General features: G+C 41.7%; 1 long non-coding RNA gene across 1 annotated transcript in view; it reads right to left on the bottom strand.

Moving 5' to 3' along the window:
* The window catches only part of LOC116081888, an 84,811-nt gene extending 73,813 nt beyond the window's left edge, over positions 1-10,998 (bottom strand). The window contains exon 1 of the long non-coding RNA XR_004115071.1: positions 10,915-10,998. This is a non-coding gene — a long non-coding RNA (uncharacterized LOC116081888). The remainder of the gene's footprint in view (positions 1-10,914) is intronic.
* Positions 10,999-17,508: the final 6,510 nt, after the last annotated feature.

The following is a 17,508-nucleotide window of genomic DNA, read 5'->3' as shown; positions in this document are numbered from 1 at the left end:
AGGGAGGGAGGAAGAAAAGAAGGAAGGAAAGAAGGGAAAGGAATTATTGAAGAGGGAGTAAGGGGGAGAATGAGAACCTCAGAATTGTTTATGGTGGAACTGAATGAATGAAATGTGGCAGTGGGTCTAGACATGGGAAGTGGGGACAGATGAAATACTAACACCGCCTCGCACCTGCAGCTTTCTTCAAAGCTCTGCCCTTGCAGTCTAGTTGCTGGAAGTGATTTATGTTGCGGGGGGGGGGGGGCAAAGACCCCATCAAATCATCCTAACTGGTCCCATTAAAGTCATTCCTCCACAGTCACAAAAAGCAGGCCTGGGATTCTAATTCCTATGCTGAGCCAGCACACCAAAATAGCTGGATACCTCAGACTGCCTTGTCCCATGACACTTAATAAAGCCACTCTTGAGATGCATGGACAGCATCTAAGCCAGTCTATGTGTTCAGGGCATCCATTGAGAGGACAAGTGTAGCTTTACTAAGGCTCAGGGGAATGCCTAAATCCTGTTCCACCAACCACACCCTCGGCACTGTAGAGATTCTAAAAGTCAGACTGGCAAGCAGCAACAGTCATCAAGGCAACACAACACCTCCTTGTTCCCTGGGCTGGAAGCTGGCACCTAAATTCAGTATTCTCTAGTTTTGATTTAATTAAAGCAGAGAGGTTAGACCCAAAGCTAAATGCTGCCCCTACCAAAAAGAAAAAAAAAAAAGTCTTTCTCCTGTATGTTTAAAAAGCAAAATTATGGGAGCTAGGATAATAGCTCCATATTTAAGATTTGTTTGTTTGTTTTTTTGAGACGGGGTTTCTCTGTGTATCTCTGACTGTCCTGGAACTCAGTCTGTAGACCAGGCTGGCCTTGAACTCAGAAATCCACCTGCCTCTGCCTCCCAAGTGCTGGGATTAAAGGCCCCACCACTGCCTGGCAATGGCTCCATATTTAAGAGCATTTCCTGATCTTGCAGAGAACCTAGGTTCAGTTTCCAGTAACCGCCTGGCATCTCACAAACACCTGTAACTCCAGTTCTAAGAGATCCAGTGCTCTCTTCTAATCTTCATGTGTAGAAGGCACGCACTGGTATACATTCATACATTTAGGTAAAGTATTCACACAAGTACAAAACTAAGATATTAACTCTAAAAATGGGGACTAGCATTTTATTAGACACAAATGCCCTACATGAAAACAATAAAATGTATGAATAAAGTTTTCTTCTATCTCTTCCTACAGCAGATGGGCTGCCTGCTGCCATACCTTCTAGAGTTGCATGCAAGTATTGACATCTGACCTGACATTCACTCAGATTAAATTAATTGCCCTTCATTTGACTAAAACCTCCAATCTTTAGGCACACCATCCATACTATTATCCACATGACTGGTAGCTGCCACTGTGGACAGTGCAGGTGTGCAGGTCCCACCACTGCAGAAACTTCTACGGTGCCAGGCTGACAGAGGAAACAAGAGAGCATCGAAAAGCAGTCAGTCAGTGGAGGTCAGTTTGCCCAACCAACCCCCACAGTAAAAGAGAAGTAGAAAGAGGGAATGGAAACCCTATCTATACCCTTCAGTGCACAATGTACTAACCCAGTGCAATATTAACCCAACCTAATACACTCCATGCTTGAACAAGGAATGCAATTCCATCCCAAGGAGGAACACAGCTTGGAGAGGGAGCAAGAATCCTTTCTGTGTTAGCAAATGTGGACAAAGTACCTGTAAGGCAAACAATCAGAATTTTTAACAAAGAACTTACTAATATTGACAGTCTCTAGAGTCTGCTTGGCATCTAGAATGTGAGCAGTATTCCAGAAAATTACCCAGTGACCTAGTTGCACCCAGTGTCCACCCTTGAGTCAGTTCTTGCCCTCCCCAGAGGCATTGTAAGAACTGGCACATAGGCAGGGCTTGCTTTCTCCTCTGAACTTCTCACTGTGCTCAGTCAGTCTTGGGTGTTTGTCCCTGGGTTCTCAAACTTGGTGACAAGACCCTGTCTCTCTCACTGTGCCTCAAGTTGTACCCACCCCACCACTGTCTATTATTGCCCAAAATATGCTGATCTGAATGACAGGATATATAGTATGTGCTGGGTCATAACAGGAGTGGAGACAAAGCTACTACTCTTTATGCACTAATGTTATCCTTGTATAACCTTCCTGGTAGTTTTGTTTTGGTATTTTTCAGATAAAGAAGTTGAGTCTCAGATATAGAAATGCATTCATGTATAAATATGTATAATTTAATATTTATAACATTATATTTATATTTATAATATTAATGATATTATTATATAAATATAACCTGAGGAGTCCATTCACGGTGGCTTGTGTGTGTATGATTTCAGGAATTGAGTCTTGTGAAAACAAAGTTGTTCCTTCATGATCGCATAATCAGTTATTGCTACCTCTAGAATTCAAAGTCCAATCTATATGACCTTTTAACAACCCAAAATATTTTTTAAATGATCCGGAGAATGTCAGCATAATGGATTAGATGAAATTCAAAGAGCTGCTCACAGAGAACATCACTTAGAGGTGTGTTCTGGAAATTGTGTAACTATGAGGCCACATTAGTGTAGACTTTGAATTGTACCATCAATATCTGCTTTCTGTAAAGACAACATATTTAAGGAATAAAAACATGGCATGGAACTTCACTAAGCAGAGCTTAATTGACAATGATGTCTCAATGGAAACAACAAAGTAAAGAATGAAACCGCTGGCCAGTCTCTTCTAGCTAATCTTAGGCTCTAACCTGTCTTCGCCATGTATTTGATCTCTGAATGCTGATAATTTATAGTCTATGGCTGGGACCCGACTGATATCTGGGGTTCTCTTGGCTCACATTTCAAAACAGCTTCATTAGTCCCTTTCCTTACTCTATCTAGCCTTGTCCCCTTCGCACGCTCGACACCATGTACACGAGTGTGCTCTGCTTCATGGTGAGCACAGCTGCCCCTTCTACTCTGCCCTTGATGTTCTAGGAACACAGCAGCTTCCTTATGTCATATATGATTTGTCCCTCCTGCCCCCCAATATTCCTTCAAGGCTCAACACAGCCTACATAAAAGTAAATGTGTTGGGGTTCAAATGTACCTCGGCTCTCTCATTCTGAGGGGATGTTTGATTTGACATGCTTGGCACTTGACATTCAACAATGAAACCTACATAATGTAGACATATTTGGACTCAAATATTTCTCTTTTATAGCTGCCTTACAGGGTTTCTGGCATTTGGAATGTGACATGATTGACACTAGACTGGGTTATTAGTCTGAAATGATGTTCCACTTCCAACTTGGCCTTTGTAGCAATTGGGTTTTTTTTGCCACATAACATATAAGATGAAAATTTTCACTAGACTCTGACAAAAATCTTACACGGCCACATGAGAGCCTGGTGTTCAGGCGATGTGGGCCCAAACCCAGGTTCAGCTCCAAAGGCAACCTGGGTTCACATATGTTCCATGTCTCACAGGTTGAACATTGATCCTGATCTAGGTTATACGGTGGTTAATCTTAGGGCAACAGACAGGCTGGATGACAAACCTGAACCACTAGCATATTTTAAGCTTCGGTTTGCATTATATTTGTTAAAAGTGAATCACACCAAAATCAGAGATGGTAGTTCCTTCTCAGGGTGGGGAAAAGGGGTAAAACTTTCTGAAGAATAACCACAACCTCACAGATAAGACCCTATGCTTTAAAGACCCTTTATTTTACACCAGAAGACCAGTGAATGCAGCCCAGATAGAGACTGAGAGAACCACAAAAAGCCCTTAGAGCTCAGAGAAATAGAGCATAGCACATGTGTGTGTACCACATATACACACGTCTGTCTTTGGGAATGAGGCAATAGGTAGGGCACTCAAAGGGCAGGTTGAAAACCATCAACTGCTTATCAATAGTGGTGTGCCCTCAGCAAAGAAAATTGGGGATAAGGGCAAGCTGGTGTCAGCACAGGCTCATGGAACTTTTTATAGGGAAATTTGAGAATCCAGCTCACAATAGGAAAGCATGGATACTCTTTGATCCCCTGGATGCATTGCTAAGAGTTGCTCCATGCACAGAATTCAAGCAGTATACACAGTTCAGTTTTATTTGTTCACTAAAGCAGAAACATTAGAAAAGTAAAAGCAGAAAATAAAAGCAGTAAAATGAGTATCAATTTCTAAAAAAAATGGATTAAATGAATTTCAGCATATCTATAAAGTATGTGATATTGGCATTTAAAACAAAATTAAACTTATCTAATCCAGTTCATTCATTCAAAAAATATATTTACACCGGGTGGTGGTGCACACCTTTAATCCTAGCACTTGGGAGGCAGAGACAGGTGAATTTCTGAGTTCGAGGCCAGCCTGGTCTACAGAGTGAGTTCCAGGACAGCCAAGGCTACACAGAGAAACCCTGTCTCAACCCCCCCCAAATATATATATGTATAATATACATATATATTTATATATGTACATACATATATTTATATATGTATAAATACATATATTTATATATATTTACCACAATATAAATCCTGTTCTTCATATTGACAATATAGAGGAAAGCAAGTCTTTTCAAAAAGAAATAGCAGTGGCAGACAATGGACCAGTCAACAAATAAGTAATTTCAGAAAGTGATAATACACAATATGATGTGCAAAACTATAACAAGACAATGCACTAAAAGCAATCTTAGAAAGGGATAACCTTTAATGGGAGAGCATGAGAGGCCTATGGAGCAACATAGTCTTTTCATGAGACCTCCATAGTCAGAAAGACCAGTCATTTTTTTCAAGAGTGTGAAAATGTAAGAGAGGAAATGGCAAAGGCTAAGGCTCTTCGATGGGAAAAAAACTGGTTTATTCAAGGGAAGGACCAAAGACTAGTGTGGTGGGAGTGGAGTTGATCAGGGAAAGTCTCAAGCATGATGAGCTCGAGAACTAAGGGACTGGGTTTCTTCTTTGCCTCTGACAATGCTGTCTTCACTTTATATATCTGTACAATGAATTAAACTAAAAACTTTTCACACTAAGTTTTTCACACTAGTGCAAGAGGCAAAGCAAGCTCTACAGATCCCACTGGACATGAGGAAACTAAGAGCCCAAGAGTTTAGAAACTTTGCCCCTTCAGTCCCATCTTTTACACTCAAGAGTTAACTATGAGGCAAGGACTTAACAGGGTATGTATGGAATTCAAAAGTGTGTTCTCGCCATACTGAGCTAATGGCTGTGAAGGCAAAGATCACCAGACCATGCCCATGTTGCTACAGCTCATCTCCATGGCCTATGGTCATCTAACCCAAAGGCACAGAATTCAGCCAAAGGATCCATGGGATTAAAAAGATCAGGCTATGAGGCTTCTAGATGATTTCCATGACATTAACCTTCCCTCTATAACTCATACACGAGTCTGGCAGTCTCACTCCATTTCTTAGAACAGAATCTGCTGGGAACTGAGAGATTAAACAGACTTCATTAGTTCTGAAAAATAAACCATGGCATGTTTACCTGCACACTCGGAAGCATTATCATAAATCATCAGAGTAACGCTTACCTGCTTAAGTAAAGGAACAGCCTGCATTCACCCTGGGTAAGCAGAAGGCCATGGCATCAATGGCCTTTCAGTGACTCCAGTTTTTTTCCAAACCCACCCACTGATCAGGAAGGCCAGCACTTTATACTCCATTATGATGATCAACAGTCATGAATCTTGACCCACAGGTTCAGAAGGAGAGTGTAGTATGTGTGTGTATGGGTGCATATACATATCCGCTCTGCATAAGTCTAATCTATAGTCAGAGAAGTTTAAGAAACCCTTATTTGTTACAGAAACTTTAAAAAAAATTGTGTGGGGGAATGCATGCATGTGCACATTCATCGTGGGGGGGGTATACTGGCCTATGCATGTGAAGGTCAGAGGTTGGTATCACCTGCCTCATAGTTATGTGGGTGTTGGGGGCTATGAACACAGGTCCTCATGTCTGCACAGTAGGCACTATACCCATAGAGCCATCTCTCCAGCTTCAGATTTGTTTTGTACTCCCACAGTCCACAGTTTTTCAGGGGAAATCCTCAACAGATCTTAAGAGATCCCTAGAACAGTGCCAAAGCCCTGAAAGACTTGCCCTTGGTGCAAAGTCACACAAATTTTTCATGACTGAGCTGAGAGTAAAACTCAGGATTCCCAATTCTCAGCTCTTCTGATGATTTCTAATTCAATGCACCAGCTCAAACACCTGGGTTAGACCAGAATACATCCAAGATGTTGGCTCCCTCCTGGGAACAATGTATTGCGTGACTTTGAAGGTAAAGGATGTTTGAGACTTCCTTTAGTAAAGAAGTAGCAATGGACCTACCCAAGCACTGGGGAAATGTACATCTTCTGTGGGTCTGGGAAAGCTGCACCTCAGTGAGCCTATGACCCCAAAGATGAGGGCATTGTGGGACAGACCCAAATCCTCTTACATAAAGGTGTCTCCAGCAGACCCACAGACATTGGGGTAAAATCATCATCTATGCCTCCGACAAAGACCTTTGTAGTTATGCATAGAACGTACCGAATGAAAAAGGCTCATCTACAGTTATATGTGCAATTGCTACAAAGTGGAATTATATACCAGGAGGAGACTGGGTTTTGCAGGGCTGAATTTGACTCTTGCTTTAGGGATCTCATTTCTATAATGTCTCATGAAAACCACTAAAAATACTCAAGGACTATGTTCCCTGAACTATGAAATGAAAAGAAATAATGGCTACCATAGACAAGATGATATTTGAAGTTCAGAGTTTCATATGAACTGTCTAACTCATAGTGGGGATTAGATAACAAACCCCCAGCTGGAAAGTTTGAAACCCCATCAATCATAATAGCACTTGATGTTAAGTAATGTAAGAAATGTAGTTTCTTTATCTAGACTTCTAGCTGGGAACATGACACCCAAAATAAAGATAGAATCCCCAAATTTCTTTGCAGTTAGTGTGATTTGTGAGTCTATTTGAAGCAAGACCATAAAAGTCAGTCAAAGTGTCAAACACAACTTCTGAGACAAAAGTTCTGAAAATCAGAGAAAATATCCCTTCCCTCCAGCTTTTCCTTACTGGTTTGAGTATGGCCATGGTAGCTGGAAGTCAAGCAACCATGAGTAGGAAACCCTGCTGTGTGTGGAAGGAAGGAGATAGAAGTTCTGAAATGCTGGCATACCCTCCAGTGGCCTTGCTTCAATTTTAGAGGGGAAAAAAAAAAAAAAAAAAGAAGTGCTGACTTGCCTGAACCATTAGTTCTTATGGCGCCCATGACTCCAGCATCTCTTAGGCGCTTGTTATGAGCATGGATGCCTCCACTCCCCTCCTCCTGGGTGGGAATTTCAGGGCAGGAGTTTGAGAGGCTGTTTTCAAAAGCTGTTGGTAATACACTACTGATTCACTTTTCCAGCACATCGATACACTCAGCCTTATGATAACAGAAAGAGTATTCCCAAATTGCAGGCTTTGTCAAGGACTTGGTGAAGGCTTAGAAGGCAGATGTAATGAAGCCAGAGAAGAAAGCAAAGCCACTAACTGACATGTCAGGATTTAAAATGATTTTGACAGTGTGGAACACTGGATGAGAGCCAAGCAGATGAAATTTAATGGGAGCGTATAAAAAAGCAAATCAAATCGTCCTTTCTTTATTGAAGGAAATATAAGATGTCCTACTCTTTGACTTCTTAAATTAAAAAGAAGAAATGTAAAATTACATATTTTTTTTTTTTTTTTTTTTTTTTTTTTTTTTTTTTTTTGGTTTTTTTCGAGACAGGGTTTCTCTGTATAGCCCTGGCTGTCCTGGAACTCACTCTGGAGACCAGGCTGGCCTCGAACTCAGAAATCCGCCTGCCTCTGCCTCCCAAGAAAATTACATATTTTAAAGCAGAGCAAAATAAAGCTATGGACCATTCTCAATCACAGCTAGCTAAAGAAGAGAGAGGAGAGGAGTTCAGGAAATAACAAAGAGGGAAAGCGACTCGGTGTAATAAAGAGAAACAGAGTCAAGGACAGAAGCAAAGAGAACTGGGAATCCATCTCAGACCGGTCTGCAGATTAGGATTTTGGACATCATGAGTGAGATGTTACAGAGGCTTACCGAGTGCCAGGAACCACACGGGGTCCACTCTGAGCTCAGATACAGAACGATCGCAGTTAGAAGCTGAGTGAGACTCCCAGAATCACACACCTAGCTAAAGGTAGGAGCAGGTTCTGACTCCAGAGGGTTCAATGACCCTCCAGTGCCCTACCACACTCTATCCTCTGATGCTGCCTGTCTTAGTTAGGATCACTGGTGCTCTGATGAAGCACTGTGACCAAAAGCAAATTTGGAAAAAAGGATTCATTTCATTCACAGTTCCATATAACATTCCTCATTAAATCCAGTAAGGGCAGGAACTCAAGCAGTCCAGGAACCTGGTGGCAGTTGATACAGAAACCATGGAGGGTTCTGGTTAGAGCTTTTTCAATCTGCTTTTTAGAGAACCTAGGAACACAAGCCCAGGGATGGCACCACTCACAATAGGCTGAGTCTTCCCCCAATCAATCCCTAGTTAAGAAAATGCCCTAGAGCCAGTTCTTTTGTCAGAGGTGGGAGGAAGGGGGACAGGTTCTATTTGGCTTACACTTCCATATGATGATCTATCATGAAAAGAAGTCAGGACAGGAACTGAATCAGGGCAGGAACCTAGACACAGGAACTGATGCAGAAGCTTGCTCCCTGTGGCTTGCTCAACTTGCTTTCTTATAGAACACAGGACCACCAGCATAGAGATGACATCACCTGTAATGGGCTGGGCCCTCTCCCATCAACACTAATAATTAAGTCCTATAGGCTTGTCTACATCCCAATCTTATGGATACATTTTTAAATTGAGGTTCTCTTATCTCAGATGACTCTAGCCTATGTCAAGTTAACAGAAAACTACCGAGCACACTTATCTACAACAAAATAGTTTTTCAAACCACAATATATATGATATAATTATTTTTTCATTATTTATTTATTCACTATATTGATTAGAGCCCCTCACTTCTTAGTTCTTCCCTCACACAGTCTCTCTCCCATCCTTCCCTCCCCTTCTCCACTGAGAAGGGGGAATCACGCAACCCTCCCCCCAGGATACCAACCCACCCGGGCACATCAAGTCACTGCACGACTAGGCACATCCTCTCCCACTGAGGCCAAACACAAGGCAGCCAAGTTAGGGAAACAGGATCCATTGGCAGGGAACAGAGTCAAAGACAGCCCCCATACCAATTGTTGGGGGACTCACACATAGACATTTGCTACATATGTGTGGAGGGCCTAGGTTCAGCCCAGTATGCTCTTTGGTTGGTGGTTCAGTCTCAGAGAGCCCCAGTGGTCCAGGTTAATTGACTTTGTTGGTCTTCTTGTAGAGTCCCTATCACTCTGAGACCCTCAACCCTTCCTCCATAATGCTTGCTACAGCCAGATATATGGAGGCAAATTCTCACTTGAGGTTCCCTCCTCTCAGATAACTCTAGCTTGGGTCAAGCTGACATAAAACTATCTAGTACACTGCCCTACTCTTGTTTGGAAATACTTTCCAAAGAAACTGATGTTCATGGGAGAAAGGAAATCCATGGCCTTACTCAGCACTTAGAAAAAAAGAGACCCAGAGGGGACACGGGATCTCACAGAGATCATTAGAAAGTGACCAGATGCATCCGCTCCTTCGTAGTTCTCCTGTCCCCAGCCCCTGACTCCATACTATAATGGAAGTCTCTTTGAATTCAGTGGTCTTGAAGCTTTGTGTTTCTTGCTTAGGCAAAACAAAGAACTCTTCTCCTCAAATATGCCACATCCTGCAGTGTTCATCCTTGTACCAAGATTTACTGGATCACTGAGAGCAAATGACCCTTTTGGAGCTGTAGGAGACATCAATGTCAAGTCTAAAAATTGGAGGGGATATAGTTCTCAGGGCCTGTCTAATTTCAATCCGAGGATAGAGTCTTCCAAACCCTAATCTCTGGTACCCACAGTAGCCCTAGTATTTGTGGTATGGTTCTGTCTTCTTCCAAATCAAACCATTTTCTCCCTCGTTAGACTTCTATCAAAATGATAAAGCAGTGGGAAAAACATAAAGTACTCATTTGAAAGCACTTGGGATCTAAACCAATAAACCCCCTTAGGAACAGTCTCCTGACTTATAAAGACATCACAGGAAAAGTACGTTGGGTAGCACCCTTCCCATTGTCCTTCAACAAGGAGTTCTATGCAGGGGCAGGGGGAGTGTCAGAGGACACAAGCATACAGTGGGGATAGTAGCTAGTACATCAGAAGGAAGCAAGCTGATGGTGACAGGGAGATGGTACACATCTATCATTTATTTATTTTAATCACTGCATGGGAGGTAGTGTCCCTGCTTTATAAAGGAGGGAACAGAGAAGTGTAATTATTGGGAACTTGGCTCAGCCTCATTCATGGGACAACACTAGCACTCAAGCTCACATCTATGTGACTCCAGCATCCATCCAGTTCTCTTCCACACTGCCCTGAGCTTCTTGTTCACTTCCCGGGCCTATATTAGTTATGAGAGATATTCCTACATTATGGAACATTTACAAAGTACCAAAAAGCATTTCATGTGCACATCTCAATTTCCCCTGACAATAACTCTGATAGGCAGTTTATTCCAAATAAACATTTTTAGTTACAGATGACTGAATCTTAGATCAAACAAATAAAAGCAAACCAAGATAGGAAGGGGAAGTTTGCCTCACCAGCGAGTATAAATGAGGACAAAGCGCAGGGACTTCAGGCACAGTTGGCTTCAGCAATATCAGCAGTGGCATCAGGGTTGATGCCCGATTGTCTTAACCTTGTTCATCTTCAGTGTTAACTTGACTGGATTTAAAGTAATCTATAACACTTACCTCTGAGCTTCTGTATAAGTTTCCTCGTAGGCTTATCTGAGGTGTGATGGCATCCTTTTGTTGTCAACTTGACTATATCTGAAAGGCACTATAATCCAGAAATGGAGGACACAACACTTATGAGAGATTCTTTACTTGGTGTATTAGGGTTCTCTAGAGGCAGAACTTATGAATTACATACATACATACATACATATTCATTACATATATATACATATGTACATATATATATATGTTGTATGTTATATTTTTGCTTTTTGTTTGCTTGCCCTTGCTTTGTTAGCACACCCATTCCTTCATTGGCATTAGAGTCTATTTCTTTGGAATTCCAAAATATACTGAAGGCCAGCTCAGATATCAAGCCTTGTACACTAAGCAACCACTGGATTCTTGGACTTTCCATAAATAGCCAGCCATTGTTGGATTAACTGATTAGCTGGACTACATTGAGCACTGTAATCTCAGGGATGTGTGTGTGTGTGTGTGTGTGTGTTGTGTGTTGTGTGTGTGTGTGTGTGTGTGTGTTGTGTGTGGAGAGAGAGAGAGAGAGAGAAAGGGGGGAAAGATTCATAATTTGTTCCTAGAGAACCCTGACTAGTACGGGAGATAAAGTCCCCTGGAGCCCCACATTTAAAAACATAAAAAGCTCCCAGGTGAGCATCCAAACTGATTGTTCTCACCCCCTCCCCCAGTACCACCTGGGTGACTCTCATACATTACCAAGTCCAGCTGTACTACAAGGTACAACCTTTGTTATCTCGGGAACACAGCTTCTTTGTGCTAACCAGCATCAATAGTCCCAGTAATGCAAAGGTTTCCCTTTAGTCTTTCTGGTATCTTGTTAATCACAGCTGATTCTTCAGCCCCAGCTAATCAAAACCACAGAATCTTCACAATCAAAACAGCAATGGCCCTGATAAAAGTCTTTAATCTTCCCTCTGAAATTTCACAAGCTAGGCCTCTATCATTTGCACTATTCTCAACATTATCTTCCAAGCTCCTACAGGACATCCTACAGGAGCTCTGAACACCAAATGGCTCTTCTAGCCCAAAGTCCCAAAGTCCTTCCATAGTCCTGTCTAAAACATGGTCAGGTTGTCACAGGAATACCCCGCTATGCTGGTACCAACTTGTCTTAGTCAGGGTTTCTATTTCTGCACAAAACATCATGGCCAAGAAGCAAGTTGGAGAGGAAAGCCAATACACCCCTTAAGTTGCTGTTATCAGATATTTGTTCATAGCAAAACAAATAACAAATACAGCTTGCTTCCATTTACAGTATATCTGAGGGCTCCCACAAGTCCAGCAGACCCACATCCCTTGCGGTTTTCCTGGGTTTTATTCTCCTTCCCGGTTCTTTCTATGCGGTAGACAAGATAGCTGTGAGAAACCCTTCTACATAGCCCTTCTTTACAAAGCCAAGCAATGCCTTGATAGCCAGCTTTTCATACAGCAACATTCCATACAGTTTGAAAATCCTGATATCCTAGGCATTCTTGGCTATTGCAATTTTTTGGAATAATACAGTATATATGTTTACAAAAGAATTTGACTTAAAATCAATTATTCAAGTTATATAAAAAGACTGAAAATCAGAACATGTAAGCACACCACCATCTATAACTACATAGTCCATTATAGCAAGATTCCATGTTAAGGATAAGACACTAGTTCAAAAACTTTCTGAATTGGGAAAGTAAAAAGAAAGCTAGAAAATGAGGATAAGAGATATATCAACTAAGAACATTTAAGGTGAAGCCTACAAATCATGATGAAGTTCAAACAGCTGGATCACAAAGGTTATTCTGAAGTAAAAAAATGTTCACATAGCTGAGACAAATCTTTGTATTCCTGAGGAACAAGAGGCATAAGCTAAGTGTGAATAGTTTATCATGACTCTAAAATTCAGTCCCACTCCTAAATTGAAAAATTTTAGGATCTCTTTATATCAAACTTTTAACATGTGGGATAAATTAGTAGATTCTTAAAAATATTAGACAGCTGTACCTTCATGTGACCAAATGTCAGGTGTCAGTGGATTAGGTCTTTAGTACCCATATTAGTTATTTATGCCATCACTGCAAAAAAAAAAAAAAAAAAAAAAAAAAAAAAAAAAAAGGACCTGACAAAAACAGGTGAGAGGAGAAATATATCAATATTAAGAATATTTCAGGTCATCCTGCCTCCCGTAGCTCCTATCCCAATGGCAGGCTAATATAGGGATGTAAAGTGAAGAAGAAAGAAAGAAAGAAGGAAAGAAAGGAAGGAAGAAAGAAAGAAAGAAAGAAGGAAAGAAAGAATGAAAAAAATCCCAGGTGAGGTCTATAAACCAGGATGAAGTTCAAATAGCTGGATCATGAGAGTTGTTTTGAAGTAAAACATTCACATAGCTGAGACAAATTCTTTCTGTTTCTGGAGCAACAATAGACATAACTAAGTATGAATAGTTTACCATGACTCTGAAATTCAAAGCGGAGAGTGACTCTTAAGTGAGGAGAGGTTTACTTCAGCACACACCATCACATCAGATCAGTCCATTAGCTGGAGGTTGTTACTTCTCACATGTTGGCAGATCAAGAAATGGAAAGTTCTACACTAAAACACAAGGTGGGTAAACATCAAAGGCTCACACCTTGTAATCTACTTCTCTGAGCCAAACCCCATGTCCCATGGTTTTCACAACCTCCCCAAATAGACCCACAGGAGACCAAGGGTACTAACACACGAGCTTATCGGGGACATTTTAGATTCAACTCATAAGAGTATCCCACATTCTCAGAGAACATGTAGTAGTTCTTTACTGCTTGTCTTTGTAGCTCTTCTTCCCCACCCTTCCTACACATACCCAGCACCCTACTGGGAGTTCTACAGAAACAGTAAGACAATCACAGACTAAAGGAGGATCACATCAGAGATGGCCATGGTATCACCAGGGAGTGATCCCCAGATCCTCGTTGGAGGGCCTACTGGAACAGCCCTGACTCACTGAGACCAGTGTAGCAGTTATGGCTACCTAAGAAGACCACAACCAGGCCATGTATGTCTATGTTCCCACAAAAGCCTGGAAATCCAAAGATGATTTCGTTAGTCTTCATCTACTTTAGAATGAGCTAGTAACACTTTTAGCAATATGACTTTCTCACATTCTTTTCCATTTGATTCCCAAGAGCTTCATAAGCCAATGGCCAACTGTAATTCTTATCTTGTAACTCTCTAGCATTGGTTGCTGGTAATTTGAACTTATTTGCTTCAGCAAGGGAAGTATATTTATATTTTTTTTTCCTGAAGCCAATTTATCCAAATGACAATTGGTGCCACTTTAATTCAGAAAGTATACTGGCTAGTTTTTGACAACTTGACATAAACCTAGACACACTTGGAAAGAGGGAACCTTGACTGAAGATCACTTCTATCTGGCCTGTGGGCATGTCTTTGGGGCATTTTCTTGATTACTAATTGATGTAGGAGGTTCCAGCCTAATGAGTGTGATACATTCTTAAGATGGTGGCTCTGGGGCTATGTCACAAAGGTACCTGAATGTCAGCCTGGGAGCAGCCAGTAAGCAGCTGTCCTTTGTGCTCTCTGTTTCAGTTTGTGCCTTAGCTTCTTCCCTTAATGACCCGACAGTAAATCATAAGCCAAATAAACCCTGTGCTCCTCAAATTTGCTTTGGGTCATGGTGCTTATCATAGCAATAGAAAGCAAACTAGAACATAAGGACATATCCTTTATTGGTCTTTGCCATGAGATTGAATATTAATCAGCTATTGTCACTTGAAACACATTTCCCATATTGATTTTTTATTGTTTAGGAATCAGATTCAGCATCCTGTAGTTCTCAAATTCTTAGACCCTCTCTACTCTCTTTGATCTCTCCACAACATATACTCTTTCCTGTAGGGTTGTGGATTCCCTCAGGATGCAGGAAGTTTGACCAAGTTTACCCCACTTGCCAGACAAGTGTTGGGTGGTAGGTCAGCCCTGGGACACTGCTCCGAGGGAAGCACAGTCTGAGGTGCAAGAAGGCCGGAGCTGATTCAGGGGTCCCTCTGGATTACAATGAGGCCAGGGCCATCTGGTTCTTAGGCTCTTGGACACCCAGGCACCACTGGATTCCACAGAAGAGCTGAGAATGGAGTGGGGGCCTGCAGGCTGGAACTAGCCCAGGAGAGTTCCGACTAGTGTCCTTGGCTTGACAGTGGCTGGTTTAGGCTTGATGGTGGTCGTAGCTGAAAAGAGGCAGTCCACGGTTTTAAGGCATTTATTGTCATGGAGGAAAATGGATGACTAAATCCATACCCCACTTCTCAGTGTGGGCCTGAAATTAAATACCTTCTGCAGAGAGGAGTATCTGGGAAGGAAAGCTTACTGGCTAAGCCTCCAGGCCTTTAGGTACCTCATTAAAATGGAGATCTGTCTTGAGCCTATGTGACCATAGGTCATGTCCTCTACCTGTGGAGGGGTATGTGGTGTGGCCCTTACATGACTGATGACCACAAATCTATAGAGGGCTATGGCTAGTGACAGGGGCCTTGTGCCTGGGAATCAGGCGAAGTGTCTACTGTCCCTTTGGGGTCACCAGGGCTTCTAGACTTAGCTCTACCGGGAACCAGGCTACCCTTCATGGTCTTACACTTTCCCAAGCCCAAGTCCCTTCTAGGATTCATTATGTACAATCCATAGCAACCCAGGTATTCCAGTAACATTCTGTCTTATGACCTCCTTCCCAAGAGGCAAAAGTTCATTTAGTACACTGTCTCTTTCTACTGTGACCACTAGTGACAATTTTATCACATAGATTGCTACTCAGTAATAGAAGTTGCCATATTTTAATTCTTCAATAACACTCTTTGTTTTTCACACCCAACCTCCAGAAAACATACCACACAATTGATATAACCATGGCAGTGCCTCAGTTAAGGCCCAACTGCTGATTCAGTCAGTTTGGTCTAGCTAATGCTGTAATGAGATGTCCTAAGTTATTACAACTAAGGCTTATTCCTTGCCTCTATCCATATTGTCCACAGGTTGGCTGTCCTTTCCCAACATACTCTGTTCACTTTAGGGCTCAGACTGAAGCTGCATACAGGATCTAGATCACGCTATGATGGCAGAGGGAAAGAGGAAAGCAGGCATTTGTCTTTTCATTGCTATAACCTGGATGCTGAGTATCTTCCAAAAGACTCACAGGCCTGGTTCCCAGGTAAGTGTTTCTGGGGAATACTATAGATCTTTAGGAGGCAGGGCCTCGTGGGAGGTTCTCAGGTCATTGGAGGTGTGTCCTTACTGGACATTGTTGGACCACAGTCTCTGCCTATTTTTGTTCTTTGGTCCATATGCTGAATGCCTGTTCTACTGCACACTCTTCCACGTGCTGTTTCCCAGAGGAACGGAGCAATGAACCACCTGATCCTGAAATGAAATCTCAAAACCTGTACACAAAATGTCTTTCTCTTTTTAACTTAGATATGTTGCTGTAGTAACAAAAAGCTGGGCAAATACACTCTGCTTCAAAGTAACAGATGTACTTCTTAAGCTCCAGGGACCAAAGTTATTCCCAGTATCAAAACTAATAAAAATGGGTGAAATTTCTCCTTCTCACAGAGAGAAGCAATGGGGAATCTACCCAAATTGATGATGAAAAGATATTTTGGGGACAATAATATAATCTGCCCAGCAGTGTGCTAGTAAATATTTAGTAGCTGCCTCTCTGGGAGAGATCAGTCCTGACACACAGCAATCACTAGTGTCCACTGTGGTCAATTTACAGCTGCTAATGTGATAAAGTGGAAAACTGGGGAGAAATGTATGATCAGCTCTGATGAGCCAGGGTGAACAGACTACAGCACATTGTTTATTCCACTGATTCTACATTAGTCATTTCTTACACATAAACTGCCCAGTACCTGCCCACCCCCACTATGAAGCATGCCTGCAGTTTTGCGGCAGATGACAACAAAGGAGACTGAAGATTCAGCATAAACCTGTCTCTCAATTGAGATGAATATGTGTAGCAGGATGAACACTGAACAGTCCAAATTCCATCTTCCTGTTCTTTGCCACTTCGGTTTTAACTACACATGCAACCAGAGAATAAGGATGTGAGATTGAAATAAAAATAATCTTTTGCCTCTATAAATAAGATTTAGCCTCATGTTCCTCTTTTAGCAAGATACTTATTCTGGATTTGGCTATCCTCCAGCAAAAATAAGGTAAGAATTGTTCAAAGACCTTTAATTCCAATTATTCCTGGTAGGAGTTGCTTGATAAGGATAGGTCTCTATTTTTTTTTTTTTTGCATGTTCATGATTCTCCAATGAAAATTTTATTTAAAATGTTCTTGAATTTGGAACTGTCTCTCACATGCCCTAAGACTCGGGTTCTATTTGTCAAAGAGCACCAGGGAACTTTTTATATGGATAGGGTTCATTTCTCGGGTGATGCTGGGGAGGTTGCTTACGTGCTCTGAATTTTTGTTTTTAGGGTGGGGTCCTAAGCCTACATCATAAAGCCATTGCAAAGCTTAAATACCAGACATGCAGAAAGCACTTGGAAAAGTACTTTGCATGTGGTAGTTACTCAGAAAGAATGATC

This window comes from Mastomys coucha, unplaced genomic scaffold (assembly GCF_008632895.1).
Source record: "Mastomys coucha isolate ucsf_1 unplaced genomic scaffold, UCSF_Mcou_1 pScaffold7, whole genome shotgun sequence".
Classification (NCBI taxonomy): Eukaryota; Metazoa; Chordata; class Mammalia; order Rodentia; family Muridae; genus Mastomys; species Mastomys coucha.
This window is presented reverse-complemented; position numbering and strand designations above follow the sequence as displayed.